Raw genomic sequence first — 25,351 nt, 5'->3', positions numbered from 1 at the left:
GTGTTTCGGAGGCCACTTGACCGCGATTTAAACAGGTAAATAAATAAAACTAACATAAATAATAAAAGAAACAACTATTTACAAGGGTGTCTCTATTTAATATATGATTTTCTTTATATATATATATATATATATATATATATAAATAAACATTCAGATCAAAGTTTGCTGCAGCCATCACTCTCCAGTATTTCAGTTACTTTTTTGCCATGCAGTATATAGTGATGTAGTTCTTTCGGTTCTTCCTTTGATGGTGTTCATTTCCAACTGTGATACTGTTAATATAATATTCCTGTATTTTTTGAAGGTAGGAAAAGACACAGACTTCCAATTCATTGTCATGTTCTTTCTTGCAATAGCTAGAAGAGTCCATAAAATTGTATATTTTGTACTTGGAACTCAGTCAGGTACAGGCCCATTAAACAGTATCAAAGATTTAGATAACTGAATACTGCTTGTAAAAGGTGCCACATAAGCCCACATCAAATTGCATCCCCTAAATGTTATAGTTTCCATGTATACCCCACTCCCACTTGTTAACATCACCTATCAGCTACCTACAATAAGAGTATAATTTGATAATTTATTTTCTTTTGTAAGGGTATACATATGTACATGTATTAAAGTATACTAAAATGATCAACTAAAGATGGACCCCTGCCCTCAAAAAAAAAAAAAATATATATATATATATATATATATATATATATATATATATAGATATAGATATATATAGATTTATGACTACTATATTGTAATAACTTTCTCCTTTTCACTAAAGTGTCTATTGTATATTGTACTTTCTTTGTTGTCTTTAGATATTTCTGTTAAATTCTATGTAAAACCAACACTGTACCTGTCAATGTTGTTCTTGTTTTATTGGAGCTTTTTTCCCCATGCCTCCACTGAAAATGGGCTCACACCCAGATGGACTATCCCGGTCAACAAATGTAAAATAAATAAATAAATAAATAAATAAAATATCAGAGGTTATGATGTTACTTTGAATGTATGCAATTGGATACAACAAGAAAAACCAAGCTTTTATATTAGGATTATGATTTATAACATTTTTTATATACTTCTAATGTATAAATAATAAATTTAGAGCTTATATGTTTATGTTTATTCACTGTCATGTATTCCTTAAATAACTGAAGGAAATTTTTACATACCAGATCAGTCTGCTTGTTTGATGGAACAAAGCCTGATTTTAACCATATTTTCTAATGTATTTCCATTTGGAAATATTATTTATAGTCAACCACAATAATATAGTTTTTATTACAGCTGACAGTGAATACACTTCTAACTCTGGTAAGCATATTCCACCCATATCCCATTCATCTAAGTGATATTTCATAGCTATCCTAGGCTTATTAGGATACCATAAAAAAATTATAATTAGATTATTAAATTGTTTTAAATATGATTTAGAAGTTTGGCAGAGAACATGCTTGTATAAAATATAAGATGTTAGGGAATATAATAATTTTAATTATATAGAGTCTATCCCCTATTGAAAAATAGAATTTATTCAATTTTTTATATAAGGTTTTTGATATTATTTAAGATCTCTTTATAGTTCAATTTGATTGTTGTATCTAATTTACTTGTTATTATAACTCCTAGGTATTTGATTGCATTATCAATTGGAATATGTTATGGCGCTCCTTATTTATATCTTTCTTGTCAGCATTTATGAGTAATATATTTGTTTTATTTTCATTAAATTTAAGACCTAAGATTTTTTGAAAATACTAAATTAGATCCCATAAGGCTTTTAAAGTGTTCTTATAATCTTTTAAAGTTAATAAAATGTCATCTGCAAGTAAATGAATTTTCATTTCCAAACTATTATTTAATCAAATCCCTTCAATATTTTTGCTCATTCGAATGACGTTTGCTAGTGGTTCGATGACTAGAGCAAATAATAATGGGGAAAGAGGACATCTCTGTTTTTCACCCTTTATTATTTTAATAGAGTTGGATAAACAAGATCCTAGTTTTATATATGCCAATGACTTTTCATATAATGATTTTATTAGTAGTATAAATCTGTTTGTAAAACCATACTCTTCTAGAACTAACCAAAATAATCCCAGATCACTGAATCAAATGCATTGTTGATGTCAAGAATAATTACATTCATTTTATTGTTCGTATTGTTTATATAATCAATTAGAGAGAGGATCCTTTTAATATTGTCAAATGTGTTTCTGTCTTTTATGAAACCTGTTTGATCTTCATCTATCAGCAGTGGTAGTAATTGTTTTATCCTAGCAGCATGTATTGCCATAAATATTTTATAATCAATATTAAGTAAAGCTATGTGTCTACATGATGAGTATTCACTAAGATCTGTACACCTTGTTTCAAGATTGGTGATATGAATGCATATTTCCAAGAGGGAGGATTTCTTTACCATATTTTACTGATGTAAACACTTTCAATAATAGCATTAGGGCTTCATCTGTCATCAATTTAAACATCTCTGAGGTGATATTGTCTATACCTGGAGCTTTATTTAGTTTTAATTTATTTACTTGAGATTTAAGTTCTGTCATTGTTATTTGTTTATCTATTAGTTTCAGTTGTTCTTCTAGTAATCTAATCTTAACATTTCTTTTAAGGAAAGCTTTTAATACAGTTTGTGACGCTATATTTCCATTTTGATTATTGAGTTTATGGAAATATATTTTGAATGTTTCTAATATTCCCTCTAAATAAGATACTCTCTTTTTTAGTTTCTATATTATATATTTTCTTTATTTGGTTTGCATTTATCATTTTTTAGTTCTGTTTGCTATTCTTCTTTGATTTGCCAGGCTCGTTGAGTAGGAGCATAACCTGATCTTCTCTAAGTTAAGCATTGTCTTATGATGTAATGTCTCTATATATTTTTATTCAAGTCATCTAGCTCATGTGTTAAATTAGTATTTCTTTTTCGAATATCAAGTTTTATTTATCAACCTTTAATTGTAAATCTTCCAATTCTTTGTTCCATTGTTTTTGTTTATTTTTATATCCATGTTACCACTTTCCCATATAAGAATGCTTTCAGTGCATCCCGTTTATATATTTCTGATAGATCTTCTGTGAGATTTAAGTCAAGAAATGTTTGCATCTCTTTAGTACAAAAATCCTTGAAATCTTTAAGATTTGTTATGTAAGATGGAATCCTTGTCACTGTTATTCTTTGTTTAAAGTTTAAGTCTAGCTCAAAAGTAATTGCGTTATGATCTGAAAGTGGACATGTAATTGTCTTAACTTCATTTAATTTAGTAGTTAGGTCCTTTGATACATATACTCTATTCTTGATTGTGTACCATGCCTGTAAGAATAATGCGTGAAGAACAGTGTGTTTGGTTCAGCATATTCATTGATGTCAGCTAAATTAAAAGAATCAATAAAGTCAGAAAGTACCTTTGTCAATAGTGATTTCTTTTGTGTATTTTTTACATTTGTGTCAGCTTCCTTTATAATACAATTGAAGTCCCCAGCTATGATTACATTACCTTTACAATGTTGAACAATATATTCTAAGTGTTGTTTGCCTACTTTGATTCCTAGTTCCACTATCCAGTAAATATTTATTAGTGTATATATTTTCATTAATAGATATCATCACTAGGAAAAACATTTCTGAACTCTCATGAGATAAGTTTATAATTTTAGGCAATAAAGTAGTATTTATCAATAGTATTGCTACTCCCCTTCATTTCTTTTTATAAGCAGATCTTGCTAGTACTGTGTAAGCCTTGGTGATGATTTTATCTATGTCTTCCTGCATAAGATGTGTCTCCTGTAAGAATACTATTTGTGCTTTACACGTCTTCAAATATCTTTGAAGGTTTCCCCTTTTGCAGTTATTGTTAAGACCGTTTACATTAATGGACATACAATTTGCACTTGGATTAATTTCTCTTTTGTTTTTATCCATATTCATATGTTTGTGAAAACATGTATACCTCTATAAATGAAGAGAATGACTTGTTTTCCTTTTGGTAACAATGTTGATGCAGTACATAGACACCCAATAGAACAACATTTAAAAAAAACATACTTTAAAGCCTTGATATATGAACAACTATAAAACCCTCTCATGGGAAAAACATCCCGTCCTTGAATAGTCTAGCCATTCGAGTGATCTCACTAAATCCCTTTTTCAGAATCATCTTTCAGCCCTACCATCTAATACTTTTTGTAACAGAAATCAGCTTATGATAATTAACATGTAATTAATATAACATCTTTTCTTATACTATATACAGGTTTGAGTTAAAATAGTATTTTAAACACAGTCATAAAGTTGTTGTAACATATTGTCATATGCAAAGACAGCATAGCTATATTTAGATGACTTTTAACTATTTAGTTTTAAAAAACAGAATTATACAAAGCATTTATGCAAAAAGGGTCAATGTTGTTCTTTAATACACACACTATATATATATATATATATATATATATATATATATATATATATACATATATATATATATATATATATATATATATATATATATATATATATAATCATATTATATAAGTTTTCTAATTATGATGCAAATTTCTCCATTTTAATGTGAAACCATTTGCATCTAAAGTACAATAATATATTAAGTAGTTAATGTGCTTGGTTTGCATCTTTTTATATATTGTATACCAGGCTTATGCAGCAGCTCTTGTTTAGTGCAGACCCATTTCAGGTATTATATATAATTCAATGTTTATCTATGTTACAATTATTGTTCATGTTATAAAATATCTATGATCTCTTTCAACAACATTATGATTTTGCTTCTATAAATTAAACAATTCTATAGTTTTGTTACTTTGATATATGCATAAACATGACAGCAGATATCATCAACCAACCCCTGCCTTCAATGTCTTACAGTTTATAACCACTTTTTTTAGCACTCCTCATATGTTTTTGACATGACTGATGTGAATTACTACAAAAGCAATTCCTTATGGAATAAATATCTAATTACACCAACTAATGCCATCAAAGAATCTGTATATTCTTACAGAAGCACCAAAAAAGAACCCTTTCCATTTCAGTATAGACAGACACATAACTAGAGTGACAGAAGAGACCATGTATTTCTATGAGGTGTTTGTAAGTGCACATAAGATTTCAAAACAAATCTTTTACATAACATATAGCAGGCAGTAACAAGATATGGCAGCACCAAATATCATTTACATGTTATACCAATATTATCCACTGCCATTTAGTAGTAATGAGTTTAAATGTATGATAAAAACTGAATTTCATATACTTAGTAATTTTTCTTTTAGCCCATGTCATAAAATGAAAAATACAATCTTTCCTTGTGATACTTGAATTCAGTGAGGCTGCTCAACTATTTATATAAAGTGTGTTTCATATAGAACATATTTTTAAAATTTAATGTGCTTTAATATATACATGTAAAAATGTGGTTGCGAGAATACCAGTGATTTTACTATAACTTACTGCTGTTTGATAACTGGATAACACTGTTAACTAAGCATTCACATCAATCAGATATCAAACAGCAACCACATCCAAACCCTTTTAAAAAGTTAACTATGCCAAATTTATGAACTATTGTTTTTGTTGTTCTTCTTTCGGCTTTTCCTGGTTAGGGGTTGCCACAGTGGAACTCTGGTCCACTAATGATTGGCAGTAGATTTTTATGGTGCCGAGTGCCAGCCCGATGCCCAACCTTCAACGAAGGCACGCCCATTCATGCATGTCTTTCGAATGCCACTCGACCATGGGGAGGACATGCAGACTCCACACAGAAGGTGCTCCAGCCGAGAATCAAACGGGAGAACCTCTTGCTGTGAGGCAACAATGCTACCGCTGCACCACCGCAGCTTCAAACTTATGAACTATATTTAATTTTATTATTCATACATATGTTATATGTTAGCTGTAACATATTTTCAGTTTGACATGTCATGTAAATTAATAAGTCAATGAATTAAAACATTCATCCTGCTTAATTTATATTTTTATCATTTTCATATAGGCTGTTGGTGTTAGGAAAAGATTATAATAAATAATCATAGCATAGATATTTATTTATTTCTTTACTGGTTGCACTGTGATATGAACTTGTCTGCCACTGTTATTTTAATTTACATTTAATATCGAGTCATTTAAGCCATTAAAATTATGCAGAGGCTTTATTTAACTATTTGCATTCAATATAATAGTCTATTTTCCATATTAATTTCAAATTACTTCAATGCTGTAGTGTGCCTGCCACTTTAAATGCCTTGAAGGCTTAGACGGCTCAGCTATACCTTTGACCCAAGTGCTTACATCATGTCTGAATTGTTTACTTTCGTTTTGAGCCATTTGCATATTCCCAAAGGGATTAAAGGCTTTCTAATGATGGGAAATTAATATATTACACTCAAGGGACCAGAAAACAAGTCTCCCAGTTCATAATCTTGGCAAAAAGCTGAAAATCAGGTAAGTGAAGCTTTTAGAAGATTTTAAATGGGTAGCGAGCATTTGAATAAACAGTTTTCCCATTCCCCCACACATTGCACAAGTGTATTAAATAACTGTTTTTAAGGAAAGAGGTAATATATGTAATGTATAACAACTAAAATAGTTTTTCAATGCATTTTTTCACTTTCTTTTAATTGACAGTATACAGCAGTTTCTAATATACATCAAATACAACTATCTTGCTTTAACATAAAAGATGTCCAATGATACTTTCACTTCTAATAACATTATTTAGACTAATTGCCTTATAACTGTGTTTGTTTTTCTTTGTTAAAGTAGTGTTAATGGGTTAGTTAATGTTATTTTTTGCAGCAAGTTAACTAATTTTTTAGGAACTGTATCATATCAATGCTTATACTGCGGTGGTGGTGCTGCGGTAGCATTGTCGCCTCACAGTTAGACGTTGCCCATTCGATTCTCAGTTACAGCGTCTTCTGTGTGGTGACATGCGTGAATGGGCATTCCTTCGCTGAAGGTTGTACGTTAGGCCCAGCAAGCCAGTATGTAAAAATATACTGCCAATCATTACCGGACCGGAGTTAAGCTGTGGTGACCCCTAACCGGGAAAAGCCGAAAGACACATCATATCAATACTTATGTAACAGTGTGCAAAAAAAATTAAGTATTTTTTCTTTTCGTCCCTTTTCCTTATTCTTGTTATAAAAGGAAGTAAGCTTCACTGTGAAAATACCTATTCTTTATCACTATTAATAGTATATAGATGCAATATAGTAAGTCTGGATGACTTTTAAGATTTGTGACATTATCAATATAAATAATTATAAAATAATGAAATGTTTTGCTTTGTTTATTTGAGGTTGAGTCCTTTGGTTATAAGGTACCCTGCTTGCCTTATATTTCAAGTTGTTCCATAGGATATATTGTTAAGTAATAGGAGCATTTAAACAGAATTTTTTAAGTTAACAGCATAACTGAAAATATTAATATTTGTCCTTCATTTGTCTCTTATCTTTTTCTTGTTCTTGTCATTTGTGCTCCATTCACTTTTTTCTTCCTGACGGTTGAAAGAGAAACTATTCCAATCCATTTCTTCTACTTTATCCAAGGTTTTATTAGTTGATAAATGAGATACAGCTGTTTCCAGTATGTCAACAGTTTTGGGTCCTTCAGTAAAAAAGATTTTAATTCTTGCAGAAAACAGCAAGTGAACTTTGAGTTACTTTTTAAGTTCCTTTATCAAAGGCAAGCATTCTTTTCTTTTGGTAATTACTCCTGATGGATAATCATTGTCAAATCTGATTATGCTATCCTTAAATTTCATTGGTGAATTTGCCCATGCTGTCTTCAGAATAAGTTCTTTGTCCTGTGATGAGAAAAATATTACTATTATTGACCTCATGCTCTTCATTATTTTCTTGGATGATGAAGGAACTTTTAAAGCTCTACGGGCTCTTTTGATCCCATATGAAAGAGATTCTGGTAATTTTAAGACATCTGGTAACCAAGTAGTTATGTAGTTCACTATACTTTGTCCTTTCTGGTAGCCCATATATACATAGGTTATTTATTCTTGAACTGTTTTCTAAATCATTTATTTTATTTAATAATGCAGTATTTTGTTTAGAAAGGAAATCAAGTTGAAGTTCTTGTTCTGTAAGTCTATTCTCCACATCAAGTGACTCTTCCATATCAACTATTTGAGACTTCAGTTGTATCATTAGCTCATATAATTGTTCTATTTGTTTTCCACATTTCTTCTTAAAAGTATCTAATTTATTGTCCATTTTGTCAATTTTCATAGATAAGTCCTGCATAGTGGTTAATAAAGACAGCAGTTAATTTTTCACTGTCTGGTCCTATGAGGTATTTTTTGAGAAGCTCATTTTTAAGTGGAAAGTTGATGCTCCCTCTTCTTATTTTTTGACAGAAAAAATGATGATTTAAGCCAACATTTTTTAATGTAGACTTCTAGTAATGTTAGCAAAAGTAACTCAGCAAAAATAGTAAGTCTTGAAAAGACAAATGCACTTGTATGGGCAGCCTTCAAAGACAGAGCCAAAGTGTAAGCCAAATGATTTATTAATCCACAGTAAAACACTCAGAAAGACAATCCTCACTTGAATTATAATCCACACATAAATGCCTTAACTTTTTCACTGCGTTTTCATCCACATTTGAACTTCATCTGATGTATTGTGGATTATAATTCAAGTGAGGATTGTCTTTTGGACTGTTTTTTCTGTGGTTTAATAACGAATTTGCTTACACTTTGGCTCTATCTTTGGAGGCTGCCCATACAAGTGCATTTGTCTTTTTACATTTTGGTAACTGTTTGGCACTTGGTCTCTACACAAAAATAGTAAGTCTACAAATTCTGGGTTTTGAATTTTTCTGTCAGAAATATATTTGTGATAGAAGAGCTGAGAAAAGATGCTGTCAACCAGTCTGTATCTTGGCCACCCCCCCATATTGCAGTCTCTTAGAGGAGTATATGTGTGACCTTGCATACATTGTACAACAACCTTAATTATTCATCGTTTATAATGATACAGATGGGGTGCCTTCTGTGTGGAGTATGCATGTTTTGCTTTTCCAGAACAGATGACCATACTTATTAGATTTAAGGGATGGGTATCTATTCCTTCATATTTGCAAATAGTATTTTGATATAACATAATAAAAAACAAAGCATCAACAAATAATGATATTGCTTTCTTCCATGACTAATGTACACTGAGATTTATAGATGAGATATGTAATTCCTGATTGACACTTTCATAGATTATATTATATGAACCTCCTGCTCTGTTTATTCAGGTTTTATTATAAACTGCTACAATTTAGCAGCTCAGTCCTGTGCATTTACCCTTAAAGCCTCTTCAGGCAAAAGGGAACTCTTACCTATAAATGACATAATACTTATTTCATGGACAGATTAGAGTTCGAGATTGTTAAACTATCTAGCCTAGACAGTTTATTCTATATTCATTTCTTGTCAGATTCTGCTGCCAGGATACAGCATATATTTTTTTCTCTCATTTAGGACCTAGCTTTTTGGCATTTGGGCACTGGCCAGTAATGTACAACCAACATTTTTACACATAACCCATCTATAAAGCGATTTCTAGTTCATGTACCAAAGACATAGCTACAGCAGATTTCCAAACTTCTGTGAACAGACTTAGTTTTTAGTCTGCTTTAATTCCACATTTTAAAGCCTACACAGAATTTCAGACCATTTTCTTGTAGGTCTTGTGTTCTTGTATTAATCTATACATGTTCTGTACTGCTTATCAAAGTGAAGCTGTTCTTTATAGGTATCAGTGTTCCTGGGTATCTTAAAGTTACACAAGGCATCATGTTCTCAAAGTGTGCTGATCAGTGTTTCTCCCAACATATAAGACAGTCTTTCTATGATTTGAGATTAGTGTATCTAGTGGTTGTCCCATATTGTTGCTTTTCCACTTGTCTTAGCTATGCGGAATACTGTATATTACATTTTTGGCACTGTTATCAGCTCTTTACACAAAGACTGTATCTACCCAAAATGATAGGTGACTTTAGCCTACAAATAAGCCACATTTTTGCTAAGCACTATGATATAGTAGTTTGTTTTGGACATTATGATACGGCTCATTCTTTAGCTTATCATTTCCCATATATAACCTTGCACTGCTTAGGAATCTAACCCAATATCATGATTGCCAGTATGCAGATCTTTCAGGATGTCACAGTAACAGTAAAGTTTCCTCCCTCCTTTCCACTTGATGAGACTATACATTCCTATTGCTCTTATTTGCAGTGGTGGCTTGTGCCATCAGACTATATATTCCGATTTCTCTTATTTGTAATAAAACACCTGTACCAGAATTTATATGGTTTGCCAGCCTTTTATTATATATTATTAATAGGCTGTATTGGGCAGCACAGTGGCACAGTGGATAGTATTTTTGCCTCACAGCAAAAGGTTCTATGGTTTAATTCTCAGCAGGGGTGCCTTCTGTGAGGCGTCTGCATATCCTCCCTGTATTTGTGTGCGTTTCCTCTGGGTGCTCCGGTTTCCTCCCACAATCCAAAGACATGCAGTAGGTGGATTTGGCACTCTGAATTGGCCTTAGGTGTGAGTGTGCATGCAAGTGTGTGTTGTAGCAGAACTACAGCAGCAGGGCTACCTGATGGTATAAACCATGGCTCTAGATGATTGTTACTGTTGAAGTGACACCCCAACCCCATGTGCAAAAATGTGAAAAAAGGGTTGTGGATGGATGGATTAATAGGCTATATTGCTAACAAGGTTGAATAACTGCATATTTACTATCAGATGCTGTACACTCCTTTGTACAAAGCCACACATTTTTCTGGGTGTTTCTTCACTAAATCTCAGAACTGTTAAGTAGAATTGGAACCTATTTATAACAAGTACATTTCACTGTATTAAGTAGAGAGGTTAAGTACCAAAGAACATGAACACCAGTGAGAGATATATAAGGGAGTCTCACACCCCCCATATCAGTATCTTCCATGGCATGAGATCTGCACTGATCGTCATAGAGAAGACAGCCACTACTGAAAAGAATCTGGCTCAAAATGGGAAACTTATTTGAAAGAGTTTGTGGTCCTGAATAGCTCTACTTGGCTTTTGTGCTCTGCTACTCAGGGACTCCTAGTAATTTCACAGGTGTTTCTTGAACATTCAGGTGTACATTCCTTTGCCTTTCAGGCTCCCCATCTATGGTGCTTATTACCTGAGTGGCTATGGGGATACCTGTCCATGACTGGCTTCAGCAGGACACTTATAACTCACCTTTTTGAAATTACCTTTGAAGGGGTGGAGTGATTCATGTTATTTATTTTTTAATTTGTTGTATTATCTTTATATAATTTATTGTTCTTTTATTATTTATACTTGCACTATTTTTGTAAGTGTATCTGGTATTTGGTTGATAAAACATCTAAATAATTTGAACTTGAAATTTAAAGCTGAAGACATAAAAGGTGGGTAAACCCAAATGTTATGAGTTATTGTTACAGTGACCTCTCCTCAACACCTACTGCTAAGCGTCTGAAGCAATTCTATTTTATTACTGATTTATTTATTTAAATCACTGTTTATTCTCCTTGTATTGTTGTTGTTTTCTCTGGTGGTGTAAATATAGGGTTACAATCCATAACTATGAAGATGTGTCTATAATTGTTTCTTTTTCTCTCTGTTAACCCCATCCCACAGTTGTGTAAAAGGAAGTGAAATCTGTCATAGCATCTGATAGACTGTTTCAACATGGATTAGTACATTCCATTGTGAAAACCAGAACATAGTTTTGATGCTGACTGCTGAAATAGTGGGCTGCAATCAACTTTGAGGGTTCTCTGGCAGTGCTTGCATTTCTTTCCTTTGAGATATAGCAGTGGCTGCCTTAAAAGAGTGATTTGTTTCGGTCTCATTCATGACATTGGAATAATATAATGGAGACAACTGACAATATACAGTAGTCCGGCTGCATCAGAACTGGGGAAATTAATAGATTCACCACTTCTGGAGGAACAGATTATAGAATGCCCTAGATCCAGGGTTTCACTTGATTTGAGGCTGTATTACTTGCCAATGCAATGCCACAGTTGTGCACTTGGGGTGACTTCTTTTCAGTAAAAGGTTTGTCACTATACATCGTAGGCAAAAACAAGAGGGATACTAGCTCAGTAGTGAAAGGCAAGACAAGGGTGAAAAACCATCAGGTGGAAGGTTTTAGCATGTGATAACAGATGGAGGAAGGAAGGGGGTTTGATAGGTTGAAACAGTGGTGATGCAGGGAGAACACATCTTCAATACTCTTTTAAATGAAAATGCAGTACAATGGAAAGGAAAACTTTGGTATGAAAGACACCAGAATCATTACTAGGATATTATATCACATTACATGAACTAGCTAACAAACAGACACTGTTAATCTATATAGTGTGCCTAAAAGCAGCTGCTCTTTCATTTCAAGCCTCTATGAATCCCAAGGTGCCTTAAAGATCTCACATCTCTTCACTTCTATCACTCATTCAGGTAACTGACTAAACTTGTCAACCATTCTTTCTGTGCAAAAGTACTTTCTCATATCATGATTAACCAGAGCTCTCTTTATTTGCTGAGAATGGTCCCTTCATCATGCTCTTGCGATCCTTTCCAGGGATCTTTCTTCACATTTTCACTTTAACGATTTAGGTACAGATATCATAGCCCCATGTTTCATCTTTTTTTTTTTTCACTGAAAAAGGTTGAGCTCCCTTAGCCTGTCCTCATATGTCATACTGTCCATTCCTGCCAAAATTATACTCACTTTTCTTTGCAGCTCCATTCCATGCAAGGCTTGCAGAACTTTCTTCTTCTTCTTCTTTCGGCTTTTCCCGGTTAGGGGTCGCCACAGCGGATCAACTGTCCTCTTATGATTGGCAGCAGAATTTTACGGTGGTGAGTTGCCAGCCCGGTGCCCAACCTTCCACAGAAGACACACACGCACACACTGCTATTACTCTGGGGTCCATGACAAGCATTCACACATGCAATCACAAATGAGTGAAACCTGCTAAATACAAACAGCATTCAAGAGTAAACAAACAAAAAAAAATACTGTTGCAGGGACAAGTCTTCCTGCACCCTACCCTTGTCATGTATATATACCAACTATGAGGTCATACCAGGTCATACCATCACAGGAAAAGGGGATATCCTGGTATATTTGTAGTTTGTCATTCACTGAACAAGCTGGCTTATGTCACATTAATGATAGTACAGATGATCCTCTAGCACTAGTGTTTTGGAAACACATCTGGCTCCCATTACTCTCTCCTGTGGGGAGAACTGGTTTGGTGTACTGCCTGCAGAACAGCCTAGAGTAATATTTCTAGTGGGGCATACTGTTGTTGTGCATTATCTGCAGATCTGCACTGTGAAAGTAGCAGACTCTAAATCCATCTTCAGACCAGTGACAAGTGGAGTACCATAGGGTTCAGTCCTGGGTCCTCTCCTGTTTGGTATCTACTTCTCTGAAGTATAGGCTAACACAGAAGGTCTTTGGCTAACAAAGTTCACAGATGACTGCAAACTAGGAGCCATAATCAAAAACTCCTAATGATGTGGACATCTTACAAAAGGGCCTCACTGAGACAGATGCCTGGCGTCAAAGCCATGGCCTCAAGCTCAATACCAAAAAGTGCATTGTCATCCCTTTTGGTAAAAACTCTGTACCCATGAACTACCACATAGGTGATAGTCTACTTAACACCGAAAGTGTGATAAGAGACCTTGGGACACAGGTGGACAGTAGTCTCTCCTTTGATAATCACATCGCCATAGTAGTCAGGAATCCTTCTACATAGCACACCTCATCACAAAAAGTTTCTCATCCAGGAATAAAGAGGTCATTGTTCCCCTCTACTCATCACTCATTAGACCAGTTATAGAGTACAATGCCCCTTTTGGTATGTACCTTACAAGACATCTACAACAACTGGAAAGGCCGCAAAAATACTTCACAAAGAGGATTACCAGCCTCAAACAGATCCTCTACGTAGACTGTCTCAAAAAACTCCAGCTTTACTCTGTCGCATATCACCTACTCAGAGGTGATCTATGCCTAACATACAAAGCTATGTCAAACCCAGAGCTGTTGGACATGCTCCACTTAAAGAAATCCCAATCTCTCCGAGCTACATGCTTTAGGGACCTAAACCTTGTCGCCACAATAAACAGAACATACTGGAGAGATAGATTCCTGTCCCAGAGACTTCCCCATACTCTGGAACAAACTACCTCTCTATATCATACAAAGCTCCTCATTAGCACTCTTCAAGAAAAATCTTGATGATTGGATGGGAGATAGGAAATTCACCCTGGGGATCACTTCTGTGGCTCTGCTTGATAGGGGCATAGGAAAATTATTTTCTTGGGTGTCAAAAGTCAGGGTACCATTTGGCTAGGCTTATATAGGCCCCAGGGCCAATAGCCTATTACCTACCTATGAACCCACGAACCTATGAATACTCTCACTCATCCAGTGGGGAGCACTGTTGCTATGCACTGCATGCAGATGCACATTTAACATGTTTCTGTCCCTAAACAGACATTTATCATGCTTCTACCCCTAAACAAACAGCTGTGAAGCATCATACTTAAATTCTGTTATAAGTTATTGCATATAGAATGTAAACAGGCATCATTATACCAGCATAAAGGATCTGTCTTGATGAACTTTTCTGAATCTTTATTGTAACATATATTCAATCTGATCTGCATTCCAAAGAAATATGTGTTTTAGTGAATCTACAAATTATAACAAACTTTTATCAGCTAATTTCTTTTTTTCTTTGTTTAGCCATTAATTCTGAGTCTTCTGATTTATGGTTATCACCATGATGTGCTGCCTACTCACCGTGCCGTTATCTCTCTCTTACAGTATGCAGGTGTCTTTGGAGGTAAAGTAAGATGTCCTTGCATTTACCGCTGCAGTATTCATCATGTATAGGGGTTCCCTGCCATGGAAGCCCGATGTCTGGCCAGTCTACCAAAGCCTACTTTTGCTTTAATGTATGTTGAACGTCACTCAAATGCTCTTCACATAGTGTAGGGCATAAAGGTGACGTTCAGGTGTACCATCCTCAGAACTTCTTTGCCACCAGTCCAAACGCTGTTTCTAACTATCTGTCTGTTTGCCTACATTTGTTTTCTGCCATTTTTATTGCATTTTTGTATTCCAGTAATTACTCCTGTTTGCTGAAGTCCTCACCTTTGCAGATAAGTACCCAGTTGGGGTTTTGTTCTTTTTCTTGAATTTTTTTGTGCTGTTTGGGGCTAATGTCATCCAGGAAGGATAAATGCCAGTATGGGAGACAGATTTCCTATAATGACCACCATAGTAAGTGCCTTTTTTGCCTAGGAGCTTCTCAAGACCATGCATCTTGTTTGACTTATCAGGTGTTCATCCCAAAAAAGATTGTAGTAGGCTTTCTTTCCTTTCACTATATCCTGAGAACCAGTGTCTTAAGCTTCTTGCTAAAGATACAGTGGAAGGAATTTCCTGCCCCATGGGTCAGCCATCAGGGAAGAAGAAGGTGAAAAAGGTAAGAATCTTCTACTGTCCATCCTCTGCAGGTGTTTATCCCGAGGTTGTTACAAACCTGGAGGATCACCTGGCTGTGTTGTAGGATGTCTCTGCCATGACTGGGTTGGAGGCCGGTGAGGATCTGGTGGGCAGCATGTCCAATGAGGCTTTGCAGGTGCCCATTTTGGACATTCAGGGGGAACCATGGTTGATTGTTTCTGAGGGATCAAGGGGGGTTCTGCAGATTCTTCTTAGGGAAGATGTTCCTACTACAGTTGTCAAATGCCATCCTGAGTTAGATCCATCTCAGTTTTCTAGGGTGGACGTTCCCTTAAAATAAGAAACAGAAAACTAAACATGTTTATTCTGCTCCTAAGGATCCACAAAGTGAGTGGCAGGCCTTTACTTAGGGGTTATTTAATGTTTTACTGTCATTAAAGCTTCCTCAAAGGGTTTTGGTTCCTGCTCCTCCTTGGTCCACTTTTCCACTTAAAAGGACCATAGAACTGCATTCTTCTGAGGAAAAGTTGGATTCTAATGAAGAATCCCTTACTTATTCTACCCAGATTCCTTCTTCTTTGGACTATGGGTCAGAGGAGAAGAAATCTAATAGTCCTGATACTCCTTCCGAGGAAAGTTCCTTTGGGGACACAATATCTAGGATGATGGAATTTTTTAAGTGGGATTGTGCCCAGGTCTCTGATATCCATAAGAGGTACTATGAGTTACTGCAGATGGAATATCCTAAACCTGCTGCTATTCCTCCTGTCTTGCCTGCTTTACTGGATGTTTTTTCCAATACGTCTAAAGCTCCTGATTCTCTGCCCCCTGCTCCCAAGAAGCCTGAAAGGTTTTATAGGGTGCCTGAAGATTGTTCCTTTTTGTTCAAATGTCTTGCTGCTGACCCTCTCTGTGGTGTCTGTAGCCTCTAATAAGCCATCTCAATTGCTAACTTTGTCCACGTTACTAAATTCTGACAAGGACAGCAGAACCATGGACAGACTGGGTAAGAAGGTTTATACTTCTGCTACCCTAGCTTTTAGGGCAATTAATTAATTATCAGACCCATATATCTAGGTATGTAGGGTGGCCATGGTGGTGCAGTGGTTAGTGTTGCCGCCTCACAGCAAGAGATTCTCCGGTTCGATTCTCGGCTGGGGTGCCTTCTGTGCAGAGTCTGCATGTCCTCCCTGTGGTTGCGTGGGTTTCCTCCGGGTGCTCCAGTTTCTTCCCACATCCCAAAGACATGCTGTAGGTGGATTGGACACTCTAAATTGGCCCTACGTGTGAGGGTGTGCATGTGTGTGCCTTCTGTGGAAGGTTGGGTACTGGGCTGGCAACTCAACAATGTAAAACTCCACTACCAATCATGAGCAGACAGGTGATCTGCTGTGGTGACCCCTAACTGGGAAAAAGCCAAAAGAAGATATATCTAGGTATGTGTTGGCTCTTCTTTAATAGGCTTGTCAGCTTTTTTTCTGATCTTCCAGAGTCTGAGTAAAACTTCTGCTCTTTCCTTGCTATGGACTTCCTCTAAAGTAGTTTGTCCTTCTATCAAATGTAGTTATAATGCAGCAGATGCCTCTTCTAGGGTTGTTACTTTTGGTTCAGTACTGAGAAAGTATTCATAACTTAGGCTTCAACCTTTTCCTGATGATAATTAGACTAAGTTGATGGATGCTCCTCTGGATAATAAACTTTTGTTTGGGGCAGTAGGTGCTGGTTTTTTTAAGTCTTTTCAGGACAAGGGGAAGGCCTAACAGGAGCTTAAACATGTGTTTGTTTCTCCTGTGCTTACATTTCAGAGAAACTACCCTTCTAAGCCAGCCTTTGTTTGTAGGCACTCTCACCCTCCTGCTAAAGGTAAAAAGGGTGGTAAATGGGCTCCTCCTGCTAAGGCCACTCAGACTGCAGGGATTTAGAAGCCTTCCTTTCCTGAGAAACCAGGTACTGTCTGACTATCTGCCTGTTACTAGCCACATTCCTCTTTCTCTTTGCCTTTCTCTTTCTCTTCCTATTTGGGTTTGAATCACTCAGGATTCTTGGGTTCTGTAAATCATTCATCAGGTACTTCATGATGTGGGTATCCCATCCTTCTTTTATGGCATTCCTCAGTCTCCTTGGGAATAACTTCCTTTTTCCCAGAGGTTCTTTGAAATCTCTTGTCTCAGGGTACAAACCATGAGGTACCTGTGTCCCAAAAGGGGAAGGGATTTCATTCATGAATTTTTCTAGTGTCCAGAAAAGAGGGTACTTGGAGACTGATTTTAGACCTCTCTCATCTAAACACTTTTCTGAAGGTGCCTTCCTTTCAGATGTTGTCTCTTCAGACCCTGTTTCCTTTCTTGCTCCCTTGGGCCGTTCTGGTGTTTCTGTATCTCAAGGGTGCTTATCTCCATATTCCGATCCATCCTCTTTTCATAAAGTTTTTCATTTCTTTGTTGCTTCCTGGCCTTTTCATTTCTGTGCTTTGCCCTTTGGCCTTTCTACTACCCCAAGGGTGTTCACTAAATGCCTCACTACTGTGATTGCTTTTTGCAGGTGGTTGCCCAAATAAGGAAATCATTTTGTAAAATCTTCATTTTTTCCATTTCTCTTCTTCAGAGCCTGGGGTTCACAATAAACTTCCAAAAGTCTTCTGTGACTCCTTCTCAGGATCATGTCTTTCTGGGTTGTGGGATTCAGATAGTGCCAATGCTGGCATCCCTGCCTCCTCCCAAGGCCTTAGCCCTCATTTCTTGCCTTCAGTCTCTTCCTCCCCTGGCTTTCATTATAGCCAGGGAGTTTCTGAGAGCTCTCAGTTTCATGGCTTCCATCATTCTGATGCTCCCTCTGGCCAAACTCCACATGAGAAAGTTCCAGTGGTTTCTGAAGTCAGTGTGGCTTTAACATGCTTTAGACTTTACAGTTCCTCTTCTTCTTCTTCCTTGTCTCAAGAAGAAACTTCTCTGGTGGATTAAGCAGGTGCCTCTGAACCCAGGGCTCGCTTTTCATCCCCCTCTTCTTCAGATGTGGGATGGGGAGCAACTTTTGGCTCCCTGAAGGTACAGGTAGTGTGGTTGCCTCATCAGCAGAAGGACCACATCAGTGTCAAAGAGATGAGAGCTCTTATGATGGCTCTTTAGGCCTTTCATTGTTTTTTCTCTCTGGGGCCTGTAAAGATATTCACAGACAATACCACATTTTTGTGGTATATCAACAAAAGGGGGGAACAAGATCTTACCTTCTTTGCCGGTTAGCACTTCTGGTATGGGATCTTGCTGTCAAGTATCAAGTGTCAAGTGACTCTTCAGGCAGTTTATATCCCTTCAGATCAGAACATTGTGACAGACATTCTGAGCAGGTCCTTCACTCAAACCTGTGAATGGATGCTTCACAGGGATGTGTTTCTGGACATTGTTCACCAGTAGGGTACCCCTCAAGTAGATCTCTTTGCCTCCCCTTTGAGCAATTAACTTCTGTTTTGTGACAGAGTCCCAAGTCCCCTGGTGTGGAAGGTGGATGCCTTCTCATTTTCTTGGAAGGGATGTTTCTTGATGCATTCCCTCCCCTTCCTCTCATTCCAAAGTCCTGTTCAAGATTCAACAGGATGCTCCCAAAATCTTGTTGGTGACTCCCTTTTGGCCGCAACAGCGCTGGTTCACCCTACATCTGCATCTAGCCAAGGGCAATCATCACAAATTACCTCACAGGGTGGATCTACTCACACAAGACAAGGGATCTCTCATCCAACCCTACCTGTTCATGCTTCAACTGACACTGTGGGTGACAGGGTTTTGATTCCTCATAGACACCTTTTTTCTGAGGCTGTGCTGCTGGTCCTGCAGGAGGCCAGGAAACCTACTACTAGGAGATCCTACTTATCTAAATGGAAGACGTTTTCTATTTGGTGCCATTCTTGTGACCTGGACCCACCTTCTGTGGATGTTCCTTTGGTTCTTTCTTATTTGTGTGAGTTGCTCAGTGCTGGTTTGACCTACTCTTCTGTTAAGTCCCACTTATCAGCCATCTCTGCTTGTCTGCCTTCAACTCCTCTTTTAGCTTCCAGATTTGAGGCTAAGCAATTTCTTAAAGGCGTCCTTAATATTAAAAATCCCAGGAAGCCTGTTCCTCCTCTCTGGGATCTTAATTTTGTTCTGGAAATTGACTCAGGCTCCTTTTGAGCCTGCTATTTCAGCTTCCTTGCAACATTGTTCTTGGAAGGCAGTTCTTTTGTTGGGTCTTACTTCTGCAAGACAGGTGTCTGAGTTGCAAGCCCTTATGGCTTGTCCACCTTTTTTGGTATTCCATGAGGACAAGGTGTCCTTGTGTACTATTCCTTCTTTTATGCCTAAGGCGGTTAATGAGTTTTCACTCAATCAGTCTATCAATTTGCCTACTTTTTCTTCACTCCACAATCTGACAGTGAGAGGGTACTGCATACTTTGTACATGCATAGACAGCTCAGATTTTATTTGGATAAGACTAAAGATATCAGAAAATCTGATAAGTTGTTTGTTTCCTTTCATACTAGGTCTTTAGGATTAGCTATTTCCAAGCAAACTATTTCTACTTGGATTTCAAAGGCCATCTTTAAATTTCTAGTCTCCCACCAGGACACAAGTGTTCTTCAGCAATTACATTCTGCTTGCCGAGCACACTTAAGCAAATCTGCAGTCTACGGCTACCACTCCACCCATACAGTATAAGAAGGAATCAGTACTACAAACTAAACAAGGATATATATTTTGAGCCTCAAGAGCAGGAGCACACTCAAGCAAATCTGCAGTCTGCGGCTACCACTCCACCCATACAGTATAAGAAGGAATCAGTACTGCAAACTAAACAAGGATATACATTTTGAGCCTCAAGTGCAGGGTCAGTCCACCCAGGCATTCTACTTGTATGTTTTATGAGAGTGAAGCTATTACATTAGCAGTATTTCTTAGTAGTTCTCAGCTTGCTAATAAAACTGACTGTTGTAGCCTTGTGCCCCCCCCCCGCTAGTACAGTAATCCTAACTGTCCAATAGACAGTATACATTTAATTCACATCCCTGTGACTAAATTAACCATCAAACAGCCCTCTCAGTGCTTTCTGCCTTAGTTTGTATCACTTGGAGGCCCACCTGTTTATTTGCATCTCTATACATTCCCCTTCATTGCTAATGTAGCTCCCTACTCTAATCTGTGCACAAACTGGATACTAATCAGCAAGTCAATGTGTAGACACACTCCCAACCTTAATAAACTTTGCTGTCTCTTCTCTCCTTCACTTTACAGGTAGTTTGAATTATTACTTACCCCCTCTGAGGCCTTCACTGATTTCCACTGATTGCCTCTCTGGTTTCTTTTCATTCCACCTGGTTTACACCCCTTGTGCTATCTCCCTCCCCCAATACAAAGTCTATATTAGAATCCTGCTGAGCATGGAGCCATCTTTAAATTTCTAGTCTCCCACCAGGACACAAGTGCTCTTCAGCAATTACATTCTGCTTGCTGGTAAGCCATTAGACCTCAGGAATTTGTTTTAAAAGTGTTCAGATTTGTAAAGTAATACTTCCTTTTTTCTCTTGTCTTGGTTGGCTCTGCCCCACTCCGTTCACCCTCGCTAACGCTCGGGGTCTCTCCGCTCCCCTGCTCTGCCCCCTATTCCCTCCCACCTCCACTACCTCTACATTTATAGTAATCACAGCCACACCTACACCTCACCCTCACATCACCTCCACCAATCACAGCTCCTCAAGTCATATCACATTATACTACACCACACAAAATACTCCCAATCACTCTCATTCCCACTAGGCATTTCTTACATCACCAACACTACTTCCCCATCCACATATAGTGCAACCCTATAAATCCTATTCAGACCCCCCCACCTAGAAACAACTTAAACTTTATAACCATGACTATCACACAAATAAGTCTAGTCTGTCTTCTCATAATTCTTTACAACACCACAAGTTATCACTCTAGCAATATCCCTAAACTTAGTAGCACAAGACTGCATTATGCACTCTCGTATACAGACACCACACATTATAATAATATCTGCCCACAGTTATTCAAGAACTACAAAATGGACCAATTCAGAACTAAGCACATATGCTCTCATTCCTACTCCAAAAAAATACAATACTTTCTCACACTCCTCACCAAACTCCAGCATCTGTAATAACCATTTTAACTCCAGGCTCACCATAAGTGGGGATATCCACCCCAACCTAGGCCCAAATCCATCCTGTCCAACACAAACTGCTCCAACACAAATGTCAGAACATAACACCCCCACTTTCTTCATCCCTGGGCAAATCAACAACAGCAGCAAAACCAACCATCTTTTAATGCTAAATATTAATATTAGAAGTATCAAAAATAAAATACCTGAACTCCAGGCCACAATAGCACACTACTCCCCAGACATAGTTGCTTTAACAGAAACCTGGCTAAATAAAAACATAGCTAACTCAGAAGTTCTCCCTACCGGCTACAATATCATTAGAGAAGACAGACCACTTCGTAAAGGGGGTGGAACTGCCTTACTGTACAAGTCCAAATTAACTGTCCATCAATTACCAAACTCCTACCCCTCCCTCAATAATTGGGCCATACTTATCTCACAACTTCAACTTCACCCTAAAAAGGTCATCACCACAATCGTGATCTATATTCCACCTGGTAGTACACCCGCTAGTCTTGAAGACTTCTTATCCTGGTGTTCTTCCACATACTCACAAGAAACCCTTATTCTGGGGACTTCAACCTAGATTGGTTCACCTGTATATCAGAACCACCAAGTAATCTAATAAATCTCCATGGCTACCAGCAGCTAGTCCAAATTCCAACTAGATGTGATAAAAAATCTAAAAGGGAATCCATCCTTGACTGGGTCCTAACTAACAACCCCACATTGTACCCTCACGCAAGCAGTCTCCCAGACACCTTAAGTTACCACAACATAATATACTTTATACGTAGTAAAACAAGCATATGCAAAACCACTAACTATATATCCACTAGAAACACAAAAAAATTCTCTCCTGAGGTCCTCAACACTTTACTCTGTAACTGTGACTGGACCCCCCAAAAAACCCTCCCACTTGACCAGGCTGTAGCATATTTCAACAAAACATTTCTACAACACCTAGACACTGTCGCTCCATTGCGCAAAATCAAGGTTAGAACCTTTACAAACCCCTGGCTCAGTAAAGAAACCAAACAAATCCTCAAGTCCAGAGACACTGCCTGGCTTTACTATCAAAAAACAAAGAAACACAAAGCCTAACTAAGTACCAAGAACTGCGCAACTGTGCAAAAAATGCATTAGGCTGGACAAAAAATCCTACTACACAACATTACAAACTAAATACCAACACAACCCGCAAAAATTTTGGAAAAATGTAAACCAGCTACTAAAATCCACCCAAAAGGCTACCCCCAAACCAACCACTCCTGACACTAAAGTTCCCATCGAAACACAATTCAACTCCCACTTTGTGAACTCAATTCTATCGTTAGTATCACAGGACAGTTCCTTCCTCACTATCCCCCCAACACAAACAACACTGATACAAGCTTTACCCTCAAAACAGTTTCCACCACTTCAATCAAAAGCATGCTCTCCAAACTAAAAACCTCATCAACAGCAGCTGACCTACTCCCCAGCTATTTCTTGAAATTCACAGCAGATGCTATTGCTATCCCAGTCTCCACTCTCATAAACAGATCAATTGTTGAAAACTATGTGCCCAAACTCTGAAAAATATCCTATGTTACACCCATACATAAAGGCGGGACCTCCACTGAACTTAATAACTACAGACCCATTGCTTTACTCTCCCCCCTGGCCAAAATCCTAGAAAAATGCATCCATACCCAGATGCTAAACTATCTCCTAGACATCAACATCCTGTCACCTACTCAGCATGGTTTCAAACCTGCCCATAGTACCACTACAGCCCTCCTCTGCTTCACAGACACAGTAAACCGTCTCAAAAATGAAGGCCTACAAGTGTCAACTCTTTTTTGGATATGTCCAAAGCATTTGACACAGTCTCACACCAAATCCTGCTAAACAAACTAAACCAATATCATCTATCAAATTCCACTCTTACCTGGTTCCAAAGCTACTTAACTGACAGGTACCAAGCTGTGAAATGGGAAAATTCTCTCTCCTCAGCTGCCCATAACTATAGGAGTCCCACAGGGTTCTATCTTAGGACCGCTACTATTCACAGTCTTCACAAATGACCTCCATACCTCCACACAGCATGCATCTATAATTCAGTATGCAGATGACACTACCTTAATCTGTGCTGCACAAAACATTCCCACCCTCCTGCAAACAACTCAACTAGCATTCTCTGATGTTGAAAACTACCTTACCAAAGCCCAACTTATCCTCAATCCAAAGAAAACTCAGCTTATGATTATAACCAGTTCTAACAAAAACACTAACAGTCAGTTCACTATCTACTCCACAAATGCTACTCCAATTGCTCCAGTGGCACAGGCTAAGCTATTGGGAATAACCATAGACTCACACCTAAAATTTGATACTCATCTCAACTTAACTATTAAAAAAGTACATGCCAAACTGGGGTCACTCTATCGTATCAAACCATTTCTTACCAACAACACAAGATCAGCCATTGCTCACTCCCAACTTCTATCCACCCTACTCTATGCATCTCCCATTCTGACTAATCTCAACAAAACTGAACTAGGCAAAATGGAAGCCTGCTTTAACAGAATTGCCCGCCTTGCTGCAAATTGCTCATATAGAGCTCATCACTGTACTGCTTTGAGACAGCTCCACTGGCTTGAACTGCCCAACCTCCTAACCTACAATCAGCTCTGCCTCTGTCATTCTATCTATTACCTCCCCAGTAAGTGTCCTGCTCTCAAAAACCTAGTACAACATCACTCAGCCAAAAGGCCTCTTAGATCATCAAGCAAACTACTACTAGAAGTTACCAACAGATACAATAGCTTTGGAGATGCACTATATAGTAGTTCAGTGGCTAAAAAATGGAACTCTGTCCCTACTAGCATTCAAAACACATCATCCAAAGCCTCCTTTAAAGACCTCATCAGGCAACATCTCAAGCAAAGCTGGCAGTGCCATGATTGCTCTCCAGGCTAGTGAAAGCGAATAACATATACATACAAAATCGAGAGCACTTGATAATAGTTTTCAATCTTACTCACAAACACTGGCTAATCTACAATGTATGTATTGTACCTGTGTACTGTGTATGTATTCTACCTATGTTCCAAATTTCAGCTGTATACCACAAATCTATTAATTACCTTTATTTTTAAAATTAATATTTTTTTGTTTGTTCTCTCCACTGTAACTGTTTATGTGCCACATACCACTGTAAAACATGTCTCTTGTAATTTATGTGTATACTGATCATGTCTAAATAACTAAATGTGTCTGTAATATTTCTTTGTGGAGCTTTTCTCCCCGGGCCTCTGCTGAAAAAGGGCCTTTTCGGCTCAGTCAGACACCCCCGGTTAACAAATGTAAAATAAAATAAATAAAATAAATAAATAAAATAAATATTTTTTTATGTTACACTTTTCATGGCAAGAGCTTTCCTTCTTCTGTAAAGGCTCATTCTACTAGAGCTGTGGCTTCTTCTGGTGCTTTTTTCAAGGGCTTAGACACTAATTCTATTCTTGAAGCAGCTACCTGGACTTCTGTGCATACTTTTACCAAACAGTACTAGTTGGAAGGTACCTCCAGAACTGGAGCTGGTTTTGCTAATGCCGTTCCTCGTGGCTTCTTAGAAGGGCTC

Source organism: Protopterus annectens, chromosome 1.part0 (assembly GCF_019279795.1).
Source record: "Protopterus annectens isolate FY-2018-M chromosome 1.part0, PAN1.0, whole genome shotgun sequence".
In the NCBI taxonomy this organism is placed as follows: Eukaryota; Metazoa; Chordata; order Ceratodontiformes; family Protopteridae; genus Protopterus; species Protopterus annectens.
Note: the sequence above shows the minus strand (reverse complement) of the source record.